Source organism: Stenella coeruleoalba (genome assembly GCF_951394435.1).
Source record: "Stenella coeruleoalba genome assembly, chromosome: 10".
In the NCBI taxonomy this organism is placed as follows: Eukaryota; Metazoa; Chordata; class Mammalia; order Artiodactyla; family Delphinidae; genus Stenella; species Stenella coeruleoalba.
The window spans coordinates 29,563,807-29,580,010 of NC_137156.1; positions in this window are offsets into that span (position 1 = coordinate 29,563,807).

Below are 16,204 nucleotides of genomic sequence, written 5' to 3' on the forward strand. Positions count from 1 at the left end.
CAAAAAGCATCTGGATTTGAATCTAGGCTCTGCCATCTAGTGGTTATGAGAACTTAAGTAAGTTGTTTATCCTCTTGGAGCCTCAATTAATTCATCTAGAACCCTATAGCAATGAATACCACCCACCCAACACTTTTGTGAGGATTAAATAAAACAGTGCATGCAAAGGCCCTGGCTCTTAGTAAGGATGCCATAAATGTTAACTATTATGATTAAGATCATTAGCATTATAATTGCTTTATTAATAAGAGGTATTATGATGGCGCAACTTGGTTTATCAAACTTGGTATTGTATCACCTAAAAGCATAAAGGTACTGGTCTGAGTACCTGTCATAGGGCATGAAAACAAGAAGTACTAAATATGAGACTCTGGGTACTGGGACTTCTGAAAATATCAAATAGGTCAGAGGAGGGAAGCACTGAAGGTGGTCACAAGGGACAAACACCAATCCCATTTCACAATTTTTCTAGGCTGGGGCTAGTCCTGTCCTGAAACCAATGCTGTGTCACATCTCTACACAGATAGACAGGCCTAGGGAGGAGGTGTCTGGACAGGCGGGCAGGCAAGTGATGGGAGTAGAGTTGGGAGCAGCCTCCATGTCTTCCATTTCAAAGCTTTAAATACTGAGCTGGTCCGTCTCTGCTTAAAGTCTACTTTGGTACAAACAGCTCTTTTGTATGTACAATAAAATTCTGAAAATTAAGAGAAGCAAAAGCTTAGAATATTAAGGTAAAGGGATTCCTCTTATTTACTCTTTTAGATAATGAGAATATTGATGTAAAGGAATTCTTATTTGCACTGTTAAAAAAGAACAGGGATAACAAAAATCTAGGACAAATATTACCATTTGTGCAAATGATAAAAATAAAACAAAACATAGTAACTGTAGAGAGTTGTGGTGGGAATGTTTTATTCCTTCTGCATGTGTGTTTTTCTCTGTAGACGTTCTCACTTTCTTAATCTAAAGCATTCCCCACAAGTAAAATTGAAAAAGTTAAAGGGAAACAAATCCAAATGTCACTTTTCATTCACATTATTCTACTGCCATCTCCTCATAGTGACACAGAATTCTTACTTCATTAGTTCAACTGTATGCAGACTTGCTCTGAGAAATGTCAGTGTCCTTCCCCTTTCACCTCCATACTCCCCATTCTCCCCTACTATATTTTCACTGAAGTATATTTTTTAAACAATAAATGGAGAATATTTAGTGATTTAAGTTTATTTGAAATTTTTGATCTTTTATTAAAGGATATTCTTCCGGTACAAGGGTCTGCAAACTACAGCCCTAAGGCCAAATCTCGACCTCTCTTTTTTTATGGATTTCGAGTTAAGGGCAGGCTTTTCCTTTTAAATTATTGAAGTAAAATAAAAATCAAAAGAAAAATAATTATTTGTGGCAGATGAAAACTATATAAAATTCAGTTGTTAGTGTCCACAATTAAATTTTTATTAGAACTCAGCCACACCCATTCATTTACACATTACCTACGGCTGTTTCCATGCTCCAACCGTGTAGTTGAGCAGCTGTGACACAGACCATATGTTGCACTCTCATTGCTTTGCACCGTTGCTTGGTTCACTACAAAATCACAGTGACAGTTCTAATTCTACAACATTTCTGGTGCCATGCATATCACTGTACCACAACATTTATTTTATTACCATTGCATATCATGTCAAAATAAGAAAAGAAGAAAAGAGTGGACTTTGAGTACTGCAATCTAATGGTACAGTGGATTATGGATTATTTCATTATCAAATTAGATTAAAAATGTCTTTTTTATTAAGCAATGATACTATAGCAGTGCCAAATAAGTGTTGATATTTTCAGACTATGCACTCACATCACATCTCCAACTCATGGGAAAACAACAATCAGATAAAGTAGAAAAATCTAAATGGAATAACTAATCACAACAAATTTCTTCACAAGAATAAAAACACAAGCAAATATGAGGTTGCAATGAAAGCAAAAATGAGGTTGCAATGAAATTTCTCAGAAGGTCATTTATTAGCCAAGCAAGAAATCCATTTACCAATGTTGACTTGGCAATTGAAGAAATGTAATGAGAGAAAGTAATTAAGACTATCAACTTTTTGACAAGAACAGTTTCTCAAAGAGTTGAAAACATTGAGAGTGACATTTTTAGTCAATTAAAGACAAGGCAAATGATCTTGAGTGGCTTTCCTTACCAACGCTAGTCGGTTGTTGCTCATCAAAGAAGTCAGTGATGAGTTGGAAATGACTGAAGAATTACCCTCCATGACTAATCTGTGTGAAATAAACATAGGTGAGAATATTTTCAAGGAAGCTGAGAAAAACTAATTCAGTACAACCTGAAGTGGAATCTGATAAGATGTGTTATCATTGATGGTGGTAAAAACCTGTGTGGAACAGAAAAGGGCTTATTTTTTTTTTAATTCATATAACTTGTGAAGAATCCAAGTGTTTAAAGCTTAAGGTTATTCCCTATATTATTCATTAGCAGGCACTTTGCGTAAAATATTTGACTCTATCTGGTATTATTGAACCAGTGATGTCAACAGTGAACTTCAATCACTCTTGAGAACTTAAGCATTGTCAGCTGGATGATTTTGAACTCAGGACCAAGAATACAATTTTTCTGAATGAGGAGAACTTCTCTTAACCACTGTTATCAAATCCTGAGCAGCTTTGAAATTAGCTTTTGCTGCTAACTTGATGTTTCTTAATGAACATGAAGAAAGGCAGGAGAATGCTTATATGTGAAATGTATGCTTCAGCATGGTCATTTGCACAGCAACTGATGTTGTTGAATCACAAGTAATAGCAAACTTATTTTTATGTCTTATGCTGTCAAAAGTTAAAACAACAAGCTAGATCTCCATTCTTAGACAGATTGGTCATGGGCTAAATTACAGTTCTGAGCTAAAACTACAGACTGCATCCACTGCTGCTAAAATTACAGCAGCCTTTGTCTGACCTTGATGAAAGTGCACGGGAAATTTCCATATTTTGAGATCAATTTAACTGTGCAACTGAGGAACTTCCACCGAATCTTCATTGAAAGTGGTTAATCTGCAATGCAATGGCATGTTAAAAGGCAAACATTAAGAAGAGAATCTAATAGAATCCACAAATTCCTTCCAAGAGATGAATATGTTCAATTAAAAATCATATGTATGGACTTGAGGACACGGGGAGGGGGAAGGGTAAGCTGGGACGAAGTGAGAGAGTGGCATGGACTTATATATACTACCAAATGTAAAATAGATAGCTAGTGGGAAGCAGCCGCATAGCACAGGGAGATCAGCTCGGTGTTTTGTGACCACCCAGAGGGGTGGGATAGGGAGGGTGGGGGGAGAGACACAAGAAGGAAGAGTTATGGGTATATATGTATATGTATGGCTGATTCTCTTTCTTATAAAGCAGAAACTAACACACCATTGCAGAGCAATTATACTCCAATGAAGATGTTTAAAAAAAGAAAGAAAGAAAAGGAATCCAAAAAAATAAAAATCGTATGTTTGTGGGACTTCCCTTGTAGTCCAGGGGGTAAGACTCCATGCTTCCAATGCAAGGGGCCCGAGTTCAACCCCTGGTCAGGGAACTAGATCCCGTGTGCCGCGAGTAAGACCCAGCACAGCCTAAATAAATAAATTAATTAATTTTAAAAAATCATATGTTTGTGGATTGTTAACAGTACCTACCTGTGTGAAAATACATTTCATAGATGATATATACAAAATCTCATTTCAGATCAACATTGACAGATGGATATTTGCAACCAATTTTGATGACAGAGCACACAAAAGTTGAAACCCCAATGTTGTGAGTTTTCGGTCACTGCTATAACTAATTACCACAACTTAGTGGCTTAAAAAGAATACCCATTTTTTATCTTACAGTTTTGTAAGTCAGAAGTCTGAGTTACAGCATGGCTCTTCTTAAAGTCTCACAAAGCCAACATCATGGTGTCAGCAAAACTGTGTTCCTTTCTGGAGGCTCCGGGAATGATTCTACTTCTAAGTTCATTCAGGTTGTTGGATGAATTCAGTTCCTTATGGTTGTAGAACTGAGGCCCTCATTTCCTTGCTGACTGTTGGCCAGGGGCCAATCTTTGCTCCCAGATACTCCCCATGATCTTTCTCATGCTTTCCATGTGGCCCCTCGACCATCTGTGGGTCAAGTCCTTCTCATGCTTCTAATCTCTATGACTTCTTCCACTGCATCGCTCTGTCTTCAGCCTGAGAGCATTCTCTCTACTTTTAAGAGCTCATTTGATTAAATTAAACCTACATGAATAACCCAAGCTAATCTCCCTATTTTAACTCTCATAATCTCAATTATATCTACAACTTCCCTTTTGCTGTATAACATATGTAAAGGATCCAAGGACTAGGATGTGGACATATTTGTAGGGTCATTATTCTGCCTGACGTATATAACTAAGCAAAATGTTACCGCCCAAAACGAAATCTATTTTTTTCATTAGCAGATCTGTGTTACAAAAAAATTGTGCTTTATTTTTATTCTTATTATTATATTTTGAACTTCATTAATTAAAAATGTATGGGAAGTTGTGTTTCTCTCTTATTATATAAACACTTGTCTAATATCCTCAGTTTTGCCTTTGGCCCATAAGCTTAAAATATTTACTATCTGGTCCTTCACAGACAATGTTTGTTGATCCTTGTACTAATGAGAAAATAAGTTGGCATAGACTTTCTGGAAGGAAGTTTAACAATATGTTTCAATAACTAAAACCAAAAAAACAAACAAAAAGCTGTGCTAGAAACGATATTAACAGGAATTTTTCCTAGGAAATTATGTATGTGTGTGCTCAAATTTAGCAACAGTTTTTGCTTATTCAGCATCATTTATAAAGGCCAGAATCTGTAGCTAAGCCAAGTATGTATCAATAGGAGGATGGTTAAATAAATGAGTAAACCCATTCGATACTAAAATTATATTATAATAAATGCAGCTCTTTTTATCATCATTGACTACATGCAACTTAATGTTTTTAATAATGCATATCTATAATAGTTTTAAGAGGTAACTATAAGTATAAGCTATTTGTATAAAAATAATTGACTAATTTTGTGGGCACATTAAAAGAAGCAATAGAAAAAGACTTTAGTCTGAAATGGTTAATCCTGAAATAGAGCTCTATAACTATTGTTTAGAGGTTTAGAGAAATCTTCCAGAAGAAAGGGCTAAAAATATAATGACAGTTGTTTCTCAGTAATGGGACTGAGAGTGGGAAGTTTTAGAGCAAGGAGCCTTGCTTTTCATTATAAGGTCTGTGTACTATTTGATTTTACTTTGATAAAAGTATAAAAATAGGGAATTTTGCATACGTGTGTGTGTGTTTGTGTGTGTGTATTTGTGTGGTCTCTTCTTTTAAGAAATGTGCTGTGGTGGCTGTCCTTTCCTCAGGAAATCATTATACTCCACAAAACAGAAATGACTGAGGAATTGAGAGTAGAACTAATTACTAAATTTGCTCCCTTTGACCAAATAGGCCAGAGCTTAAGTGAAAGAAACATAAATTGAATGGAATCTCACAGGACCTAAAAACAATATTTTGTAGGTCACATTTTTCCTTTTGTCCAGCATGTTCTGCAGTCTTCCCTCTACACTCATTTCCTGAAGAGAATATTCCTGAATTCTGATGGTTGTAGAAAGCCCTCCCTTCCCACCAAGAGAAGGGACATCATTAAGCGAAGGTCTTTTTGTCCCCAGGACAAATCTGACACAAACGGTAGAATATTTCCCTTGTATACACAGGGAGGCAAAGCAAGAAAAAGTCAATAGATAGGCAATTTTTCTAAACAAGGAAAAATCCAATATACACTAAGAACACAGAAAATTCTACTCAGCAGTCTGAATATCAGAATAAGAATGAGCTTTATAGTTGGCTAGCCTGATATCAAATTCCAGTAATTCCTAACCCTGCAGACCTCAGTTCTAATATCTGTAATACTGAGTAAGTGATAATCTATGTCACAGGATTCTTTAGTAATTAATTAAATAATGAATATAAAGTAACTAGCATAGGTACTTCCCTGCTGGCACAGCGGTTAAGAATCCTCCTGCCAATGCAGGGGACACGGGTTCGATCCCTGGCCGGGGAAGATCCCACGTGTCGTGGAACAACTAAGCCTGTGCACCACAACTACTAAGCCTGTGCTCTAGAGCCTGCGAGCCAAGATTACTGAAGCCTGAGGGCCTAGAGCCCTCAAGATTACTGAAGCCTGAGGGCCTAGTGCGCCTCAATGAGAGAAGCCACCGTAATAAGAAGCCTGCGCACCACAAAACGAAGAGTAGCCCTGCCCACGACAACTAGAGAAGGCTCATGCACAGCAACAAAGACCCAACGCAGCCAAATATAAATAATAAATAAATAAATTTATTAAAAAAATAAAGTAACTAGCATAATATTTAGCATACAGTAAACGTTCAACATAGCTAAGGTTCTCTGCCTATTACTGTAAACTTCTGCCCTTAAACTACTTCCTTTTAAGTATCTGCAATCATATAAATAATATCTAAATCTATCTATGTATATACTTAGTACAGCTTTTAAATACACACAAATTAATTTAATTTAATTATCTGTTTTACTTTCAAGTAATTATGTAATGCCTTTCCCCTTGCATAAATATTTGAAGGCAAGAAGCACATGTAATACTTCTCATATAACTACATAACGTGCATTCGTCTATTAATGTATTTGAATATTTACATTCAGTATTCCAGTTAATGTGCACAGTAGCATCTGACTTGTGAACTTTTATTATCCCACTGTTACCGATGAAAAGGCTAAAACTTAGAGTGGTTATTAAATATCTTAGCCAAGGTAATACCACGAGAAGGAGGCAGAGAAGGGATTTGAGGGATTTGAACCAGATGTGTCTATCCAGAGTCCAGGTATCTATTATGTGTACAGCCATGACCTGTAAAACTGAAAGGAGAAAAGTTACTGCCATTGCTTTTATGCTTACCTTTGCAGGTACATTGAGGAGGTATACTCTCTGTTTTCAGTGTACACATACACATTTAATCCAGCACCAAATTGTATCTATTTTCACCTGTAAGGGACTCTCATCCTTTCATTTCTCACCTGTCCCTGTCCTTATTACCTTGGTCCAGAATGCTCTTGTCATCAGCTCAAATAACTGCTTTGGCTTCCTAAAGGAACAACCAGTCTTCACTCTTACACCATCCAGTTCCCTGTCTACACTGTAGCAGAGCTGTGCTCTAAAACCCAGTCTGCTCCTGTAGCACTTCAGTAGCCCCTACATTGTTCTGAGCAAGAAGCTCCAACTCTTTTGCTCCCCCTACAATGTAAGCTCTGGGTGAAAGTAGCCATCCTGTCCAGTTTGCATGGGAGGTTTTGCACATTTTTGTTATTCAGTAACTCTTCAGTCAGTGTGTGAATGAACCTAGTTTCTAAGCTTCATTATGTTCTTCACCTGCTCATTCCTTCAGCTTCATCTTTTGCCACTCCTGAGCTTGAATTTACACTGCAGCTGTAATGAATTGTTTAGATCATGAAAATCACCAAAAGAAAAAAGTTATCAGAAAAGCACAGTGCTGAAAGAAAGAAAGGTAAGCTCCAAGACTCAGATATCTGATAAAGCCAGGAGAGCTGAGGCTGGTGACAGGGCAGCTAGGGGGGCCAAACAAAGAGATACTTGGGAACAAAAGGAAAATGGACAATGGACACAGGCGAACAGGAGTACACACCCATGTCATCAGCCACAAGGACCAAATCTCTGGATCAAATGTTGTGTGTTGTGTCTTATCCTTAGGGACAAGTATACTTGTCTTACCTTCCTTAGTTCCTTCTGTTTTTCTTACATCAGGAGAGCCATTCTGGAATGAGTTCAGTGACTATTTTGTTGCTATCTGGTTATTATATGCCAGGCATCCTGTTAGAAAGTGAGGGTGCAAGACCAGAGGGTAGTATGCATTTCCCTCATGAAGACTGCAGTCTATGTAGGAGGGAGATATCGATTATTTCAACATGGTAGAGGAAAGACTGCACTAAATTTTATAGCTGCACGCAAAGATGAGGGCTCACAGAAAGAGGTTTCATCACAGTTTCTATAAACATCTATTGATTTTATCTATGTCAACAAGATAACTAAATCTCCAGATGTTTAGGCTACATGTTTGCTGGACATACATTGTTGTTTATGTAGAACAGGTGAAGGGTCATGTGAAACTTTTTTATTTTGCCATTTGAATATGAATTCATTTTGTTTACACTGCTTTTCCTGGCTAAAAGGCTGAAAATTTCCCAAAGGTCACAGTGGAATTCCTCACTTTGTTTGACAGGATGAAGACCAAATTTTTGAATGTCAAACACTCTTCTAAAGAGTTTGAGTTCGTCTGATGTCTAATGCCATTTCACTTATATCTTTTTCTGAAGAAATCTGTTTTCCCCAGCGTGAAAACTCTATTTGAAATTAAGTCATATGCAAGTTCTGCTGCACCAGGAGCTAGGTTCTTCCATGTCTCTCCTCTCAATTTCCACACCATTCTGAGAGGTGGGGAGATGGGTAGTCATCCAAGGGACAGGGGTTATAATCATATGAGTAGACCAGCTAGGTCTTTCATGTTACAGTGTTCCACCCAAATATTTTCAACAATATGCAGTATTGAATATGCAGATTAGGAACTTGCTCAGAAATCACAGTTGCAACTCCTGGGAGCAGTGGTTTACCAGGTATGGGGAGAAGACAGAGCAGTGGAAGCCCTTCATCTCAAGTGTAGGCAGTAATAGCACTGGCTGTAGAAAATTTAAAGAAATAGTAAGACTGACTAAAATTTGGTCTGCTTATTATTATCACCATGTGCTGTCATTCTAAACAGTGTCAGTGGTAAAATCCTCCTTTCTGTTGGGCTAGATTACCCCCTCTGCACCACTCCCTTGCAAAGTCTCCTTCTCACTATTTACCTTTCTCTTTCTGTTCTACCTGTGGGGCAAGGGCTGCTGTTGAGACAGGCTGCGACCTGGGACCCTTTGCTGAAGTGCTGCAATGCTTGTACCTGGAAACACCTCTCCTCAAGCAACAAAATACAAAGAAATTGTATGGGACTAAAAATAACTGTGTGTTGGCAATCTGTATATCTTCTTTGGATAAATGTCTATTTAGGTCTTCTGCCCATTTTTGGATTGGGTTGTTTGTTTTATTGATATTGAGCTGCATGAGCTGCTTGTATATTTTGGAGATTAATCCTTTGTCAGTTGCTTTGTTTGCAAATATTTTCTCCCATTCTGAGGGTTGTCTTTTCATCTTGTTTATGGTTTCCTTTACTGTGCAAAAGCTTTTAAGTTTCATTAGGTCCCATTTGTTTATTTTTGTTTTTATTTCCATTTCTCTAGGAGGTTGGTCAAAAGGATCTTGCTGTGATTTATGTCATGGAGTGTTCTGCCTATGTTTTCCTCTAAGAGTTTTATAGTGTCTGGCATTACATTTCGGTCTTTAATCCATTTTGAGTTTATTTTTGTGTATGGTGTCAGGGAGTGATCTAATTTCATTCTTTTACATGTAGCTATACAGTTTTCCCAGGACCACTTATTGAAGAGGCTATCTTTTCTCCATTGTATGTTCTTGCCTCCTTTATCAAAGATAAGGTGACCATATGTGCGTGGGTTTATCTCTGGGCTTTCTATCCTGTTCCATTGATCTATATTTCTGTTTTTGTGCCAGTACCATACTGTCTTGATTACTGTAGCTTTGTAGTATAGTCTGAAGTCTGGAAACCTGATTCTTGCAACTCTGTTTTTCTTTCTCAAGATTGCTTTGGCTATTTGGTGTCTTTTGTGTTTCCATACAAAGGATATACAGATTGCCCACAAACACATGAAAGGACGCTCAGCATTGCTAATCATTAGAGAAATGCAAATCAAAACTGCAGTGAGGTATCACCAGTCAGAATGGCCATCATCAGAAATCTACAAACAATAAATACTGGAGAGGGTGTGGAGAAATGGGAACCCTCTTGCACTGTTGGTGGGAATGTAAATTGATACAGCCACTATGGAGAACAGTATGGAGGTTCCTCAAAAAACTAAAAATAGAGCTACCATATGACCCAGCAATCCCACTACTGGGCGTGTACCCTGAGAAAACCATAATTCAAAAAGAGTCATGTACCACAATGTTCATTGCAACTCTATTTACAATAGCCAGTACATGGAAGCAACCTAAGTGTCCATTGACAGATGAACGGATAAAGAAGATGTGGCACATATATACAGTGGAATATTACTCAGCCATAAAAAGAAACGAAATTGAGTTATTTGTAATGAGGTGGATGGACCTAGAGTCTGTCATACAGAGTGAAGTAAGTCAGAAAGAGAAAAACAAATACCATATGCTAACACATATATATGGAATCTAAAAAAAAAAAAAAAAGGTTCTGAAGAACCTAGGGGCAGGACAGGAATAAAGACAGAGACATAGAGAATGGACTTGAGGACATGGGGAGGGGGAAGGATAAGCTGTGATAAAGTGAGAGAGTGGCATGGACATACATACACTACCAGATGTAAAATAGATAGCTAGTGGAAAGCAGCCACATAGCACAGGGAGATCAGCTCGGTGCTTTGTGACCACCTAGAGGGGTGGGATAGGGCGGGTGGGAGGGAGACGCAAGGAGGAGGACAGATGGGGATATACGTGTATGTATAGCTGATTCACTTTGTTATATAGCAGAAACTAATACACCATTGTAAAGCAATTATAACCCAATAAAGATGTTAAAAAAAAAACTGTGCATGCACAGTTGGGGCAAATTCTGGACCCAAAAGATACAAAGAAACCAAAAAATCCAATTGCCACTCTTGAAGAGCCTTGAGCAAAAACAGGGTACCGCGCATGCCCCCTGCACACACCACCACCTAACGGGTAGTAAACCAGCTAAGACACCCCTACAGCCTGACCCCTGGACATATCCCTACCCTCATCCTGTATAAGGAATTGGAATCAGTTCGACCTGCCCCTGCCACTGAAAGAGCAAGTGAAGGAACCTGTTGTTTGTTCTCGCTCCCTGCTGCTGCAGCAGGCGCCCCAATAAAGCCTTGCCTGAATTTCTTGTGGGGCCTCTAGTCAATTTCTATTGGTTGGGGAAGGCCAGGAACCCTGGTGGGTAACACTGTTACCAGAGACAGGGAGTGTTGTCATCAGTTGCTGTTTTCTTTACAGTGCCATCTGTGTTGCTATCTGATGAGGCAGTAATAAAGGTTCTCTCCAGGGGCAACATCCCTACTGTTTCCCTACTAGAATATCTCTTCCCTGGCAAATATGATGCCTTCTTCCACTCAGCAAATGGCTTCACAAAATTATTTTGTCAGGATCTGATGAGAGAACTGCCCTATCAGGGAATAGGAGGCATTTTCATGGTCAGGCCTGAAAGTGATGCACACAGTAGTTACTGAGCACTGCTCCTTTAAGAACAGGATTCTCCCTGGGTGCAGTAACACCACCAAAAGCCCAGTTTGGTAACCAACAACCCATTTTGAATATAAGCACAAGCTTTTTGGAAAATGTATAACTTTGTAACAAATAATAGGAAAGAAATATCCTCCTGAGTTCATCTGGAAGAAAGAGAGATATTTTTTAGAATAATTTGCAGAAGGCCTTGCTAGGAATATTTGAGAAAAAAATAATTCCTATTGGAAGAAAGGGAAGGAGGGGAAAAGAGAGGAAAGGAAGGAAGGAAGGGAAAATGTGTAGAAAACCCTTCAATTTTTGTAGAGCAAAACTGATTGACCTGCACTAATTTGGCTTTAAAAAGAAAAAACAAAATTAAATTAAAAAATGGTTTAAAAAAAGTGTGGCCTACTTCTACCTAAATTAGAAAATGTTTATTTAAGTGATTGAAAATTGAACGTGTACAAAGCAGCACACCATCTTTGTGCCTTGATCCAATAAGGCTCTGCACTATACTGTACCTTGGCAGGCAGTTCTTAATCTTCAGTCCAGCTACTCCCCTGTGGCCACAATATTCCAAGTATTTTTCCAGCCTCTATCTTTTTCCAGACCCAAAGCAAAGCTTGTCGTCTCCTTGTGTACTGGGCCACTCCCAACCCTCAGAGGTTCTGTGTTTGATACTTTGTAAATAGTAACCAGGAAAGGGAAGCTGAGACTTAGTAGGGAATAGTAGGGAATCAGAGGTTACACTTGTTAAGATGTAGCAAACCTAGCAAATGAACCCCATGAGCTTAAGTTCCAGAAGATCTTGGCATCAAACCTGGAGTGAAATTAACATCACTTTAGCTCAATTCTAATTGTATTAGTTTACAGATATAAATCTAAGGCATACGGACATTTAATGATTTGACCAAGGTGATACAGTAGTTAAGCAGGAGGACAAACTAACTAATGATTAATACAAAAGCAGAAGCTTGACTGCATGAAATCTTCTTCAGAACTTTAACCGTGTTCCACCACAGGAAAATAGTAGCTCTGGCAAAAATTCAGTCCTGATGATTTATTTATAAAGGGTATAAAAGTGGATGTCTGTACCCTTTTGTTCCTTTTTTGAATATGTACTGTGGCTATTTTACTGTTAGAATGAGAATGATGTTTATTTTAGGTTTTAAGCATACCGGGTGCAACAACATGGCAATGAGACTGAACCTGTAAGCCACATTTGATGCACAACTTTATAGATGATAAGTTTTAGGTTGTCAGTTAATGCAAATCCTATCTAAACTTATAATTTTCACTTACAATTTGCATGGACTCCTTGGGTCAGTCAGTTTCATCCCACACAGATACGGTGATCAGAGAGAGTGGAGTTTCTAGGAGAATACTACTTGTATATCTCTATCCTATTTAGATAAAGGCAAATTTAAAGATATCAAATATCCTTTGTATACCACTATAAAGCTTTTTAACATAAATAAATTAAAAACCAGAAAAATTTCTTTGTCTGATTACAGCTCTATTTTCCATTCAGAAAGCATAGTCTCCAGAAACTAATGTGCTCCACACAGAAATACTCAGCACCAAAGTTAGCGCTGGATGCCCCACGTTCAAACATCCCTGCCATCACACCATGCTTCTTTCTAAAGAAGCTTTTGCTTAAAACAAAACAAACAAAATAAACCCCACATAAACTCCCATATGACAATGTGCTCAGAGAGGAGGCTGGCCCCATTCCCAGCCACAGCCAGAGTCCAGATTGGTCTAAGCCAATTACTGTGTTATCATTCCTCTCATCAGTGACTGATTTAGATAAATGAGACTTACGAGGAAATCTGTTGGGGGTCTTCTGGGAGAGACTTCTTCACGCTTAGGAGAGATGCAGAGAAAGAGGCAGCTTCCTTTTCCTTGGGCTCTTGTTTTGCCTGGATGTATTGCCCGTAGAGCTAGCAAGAGTTCAGAGTCCATGCTCTAGGGAGGGACAAAGCAGAATGATGAAAAGGACTTGGATTCCTAATGACACACTTGAACCTAAATTAACCAGCTCTATAACTGCCGTTCTTCTGGACATCTTGTCATGCCTGTGTGAGAAATACCCTTATTATTAAACTAGGTGCAGTTGGAAATATCCAACATGGTAAAGACCAAATTGCCTCTAAAACTTTCCCTCTGAGATGTGCCCTTCCTGGATACAACAGGCCTCACCAAGAAGTGTGGAAGATCCAATGCAGACTCCTTAAAGCCATCACAGAAGGAGCCCCAAGAGCATTTTCTTAAAACCCAAAAGCCAGCATTGCTTGAGATGACAGTGGCAGAACAACGAGGTCTATGTGAGAAGACAAAGGGTACCAGATGTTCACCTTGAACATATAACAGGGACTTGGGTAAAGAGGGCAAGAGAATCCAGGAAAGGGGTGAGAAAGTTGGCACCATGATCATCATACCCATTTCCTCTTCTGCCTAGATACACAGCTTAACCTGCATTATTCAGCTTCTCTGTGATTAAGTTCCAGAGGCATATAAGAGGAAGTGATGTATGCCTCTTTCCAGACTGTGCCATAAACCTTCCAGATGTGCTGCTCCAGGCTCTCTCCCCCTTTCAGCTGCCTGGCTAGGAAATGGTCTTAGGAATGACCTTGAAAGCCATGAGTTAAAGGCGGATGAGTGACCCATGGAAACAGGTCTCTGTGTTCTACCTGTTCCTGCTCAGGAGGAATATCCAAAATAGACTATTAACCTTGAATGAGATATAAACTTCCATTGTTTTACACTGCTGAGTTTTAGAGGATCACTTGTTACAATTGCTAGTATTACAGCATTAATTAATACACCAGCGGTAAAGAGTTTTGGTGAATAGTGATATGACTGAAGTGAACAAGTGGGCTAATATAATTCAAGTTTATAAACAACAAAAACTGAGGCTCAGAGAGTTGGGTGTCTTGCCCAAAACACCCACGAAGTGATTTGTAGAGCTAACCTATAACTCAGATGTTCTGTGTCCAAGTTCACCTACTTGCGTTATCCTATCCTACAGAAGGACAAGTGGATAAAATCCGACTTAGTTCCAAGTCTTGAAGACTGATCTTGACTAAGATATATCAGAAAAGGCAAATCCTGTATGAACTAAACAGTACAGATTATTGTGTTGTTATTGATTGGTCCCTAAGTACACTGCTTTCAGCTTTATATTAAGCTTGATTTTACATCAGATTCACTAGAATTATCACATGATTGGTATCCACTGATGTTTTAGTGCAAATTAACCCGTAGGTTGATCTAGAATATTGCTAACATTTCCTTTATTTTTAGCGTATAATTTATCTTTCTAATATGGTATTTGGCATTAGCTTTTTTTTTTTTTTTTTGTGGTATGCAGGCCTGTCACTGTTGTGGCCTCTCCCATTGCGGAGCACAGACTCCGGATGTGCAGGCTTAGCGGCCATGGCTCACGGGCCCAGCCGCTCCGCGGCATGTGGGATCTTCCCGGACCGGGGCACGAACCCGTGTCCCCTGCATCGGCAGGCAGACTCTCAACCACTGCGCCACCAGGGAAGCCCTGGCATTAGCTTTTCACAGTATCAAAATTAAGAAACCATTCTTTTCTTCCATAATGGTATTTGGCATTAACTTTTACAGTATCAAAATTAAGAAACCATGCTTTCCTTCTTTCCCTTAAACATTTTTTCTAATTAAAAGTTAATATGTTTTCATTATAGCAAAGTTATTTAAAAATTTCTCACAGAGCCGGTTTCTCACTGTTGGAGTGGGAGGTTACAGGTAAGCAAGGGGAAGAGGCTACAATTATCCATCTGGCGATAGATTATAGTTGGAGACATAAGTATAAACATATTTAGCTTGATACAGATACAGAGAGTTACATAAAGAACTATATATAGATACACATATACAGGGATTAGTATAGACCCATGTATTTCCTTTCTCTGTCAGCTGAGAGGGCTTAGAAGCAATAACATCCCAAGAGCAAGCAGCACATATGGCACCCAGATCTTTGTTTCTATTACCATTCTACAATAAAACAAAGCATGGCTCCTTGGAGAAATGGGTGATTCTAGGACTGGGGCAGGAAAGATACAAGATGAGCCTGGAATATCTTACAGTGCCAGAAAATAAGGAATAATTTTTTTAAAGGTATCCCACAATAATGGGATATGTCAAAGGAGCTCCTCGTGACCAAAATTAGAACGATTTGAGCAACAAAGTAGTATCAAATTATAACCCAATATATAAAGAAATATCTAGAAATATCCATGAATCTGTATTGATACAAAATATTGAACAAATGAATGGAATAGAATAGAATAGACAAATATCCCATGCAGAAAAATTCCAAATAACTTATGGAGACTCCAGTCTCAAGGACGAAGGAGGTGGACCATAACTCCCACTACTTAAGTGTAGGCTGTACATAGTGACTTCCTTCCAAAAAGGACAGTGCGGAAAGGTGGATGGAAGAAGAGTAACTTTACAATTAGTAGAGACAAGTCACATTGATAGAATATACCCTTCATAAGCTGTAATGAAAGGGGCACTTTACCTCTGTGTTCTTCCTCCCCAAAACTTCTTACCCCAGTCTAATCATGAGAAAAACATCGTACAATTCCCAGCTGAGGGACATTTTACAAAGTGTCTGACCAGCATTCCTCAAATCTGTCAAGGTCATCAAAAACGAGGAAAATCTGAGAACTGTCACAGCCAAGAGGATCCTAAGGAGATAGGATGACTAAATGCAATGTGGTGTCCTGAATGGG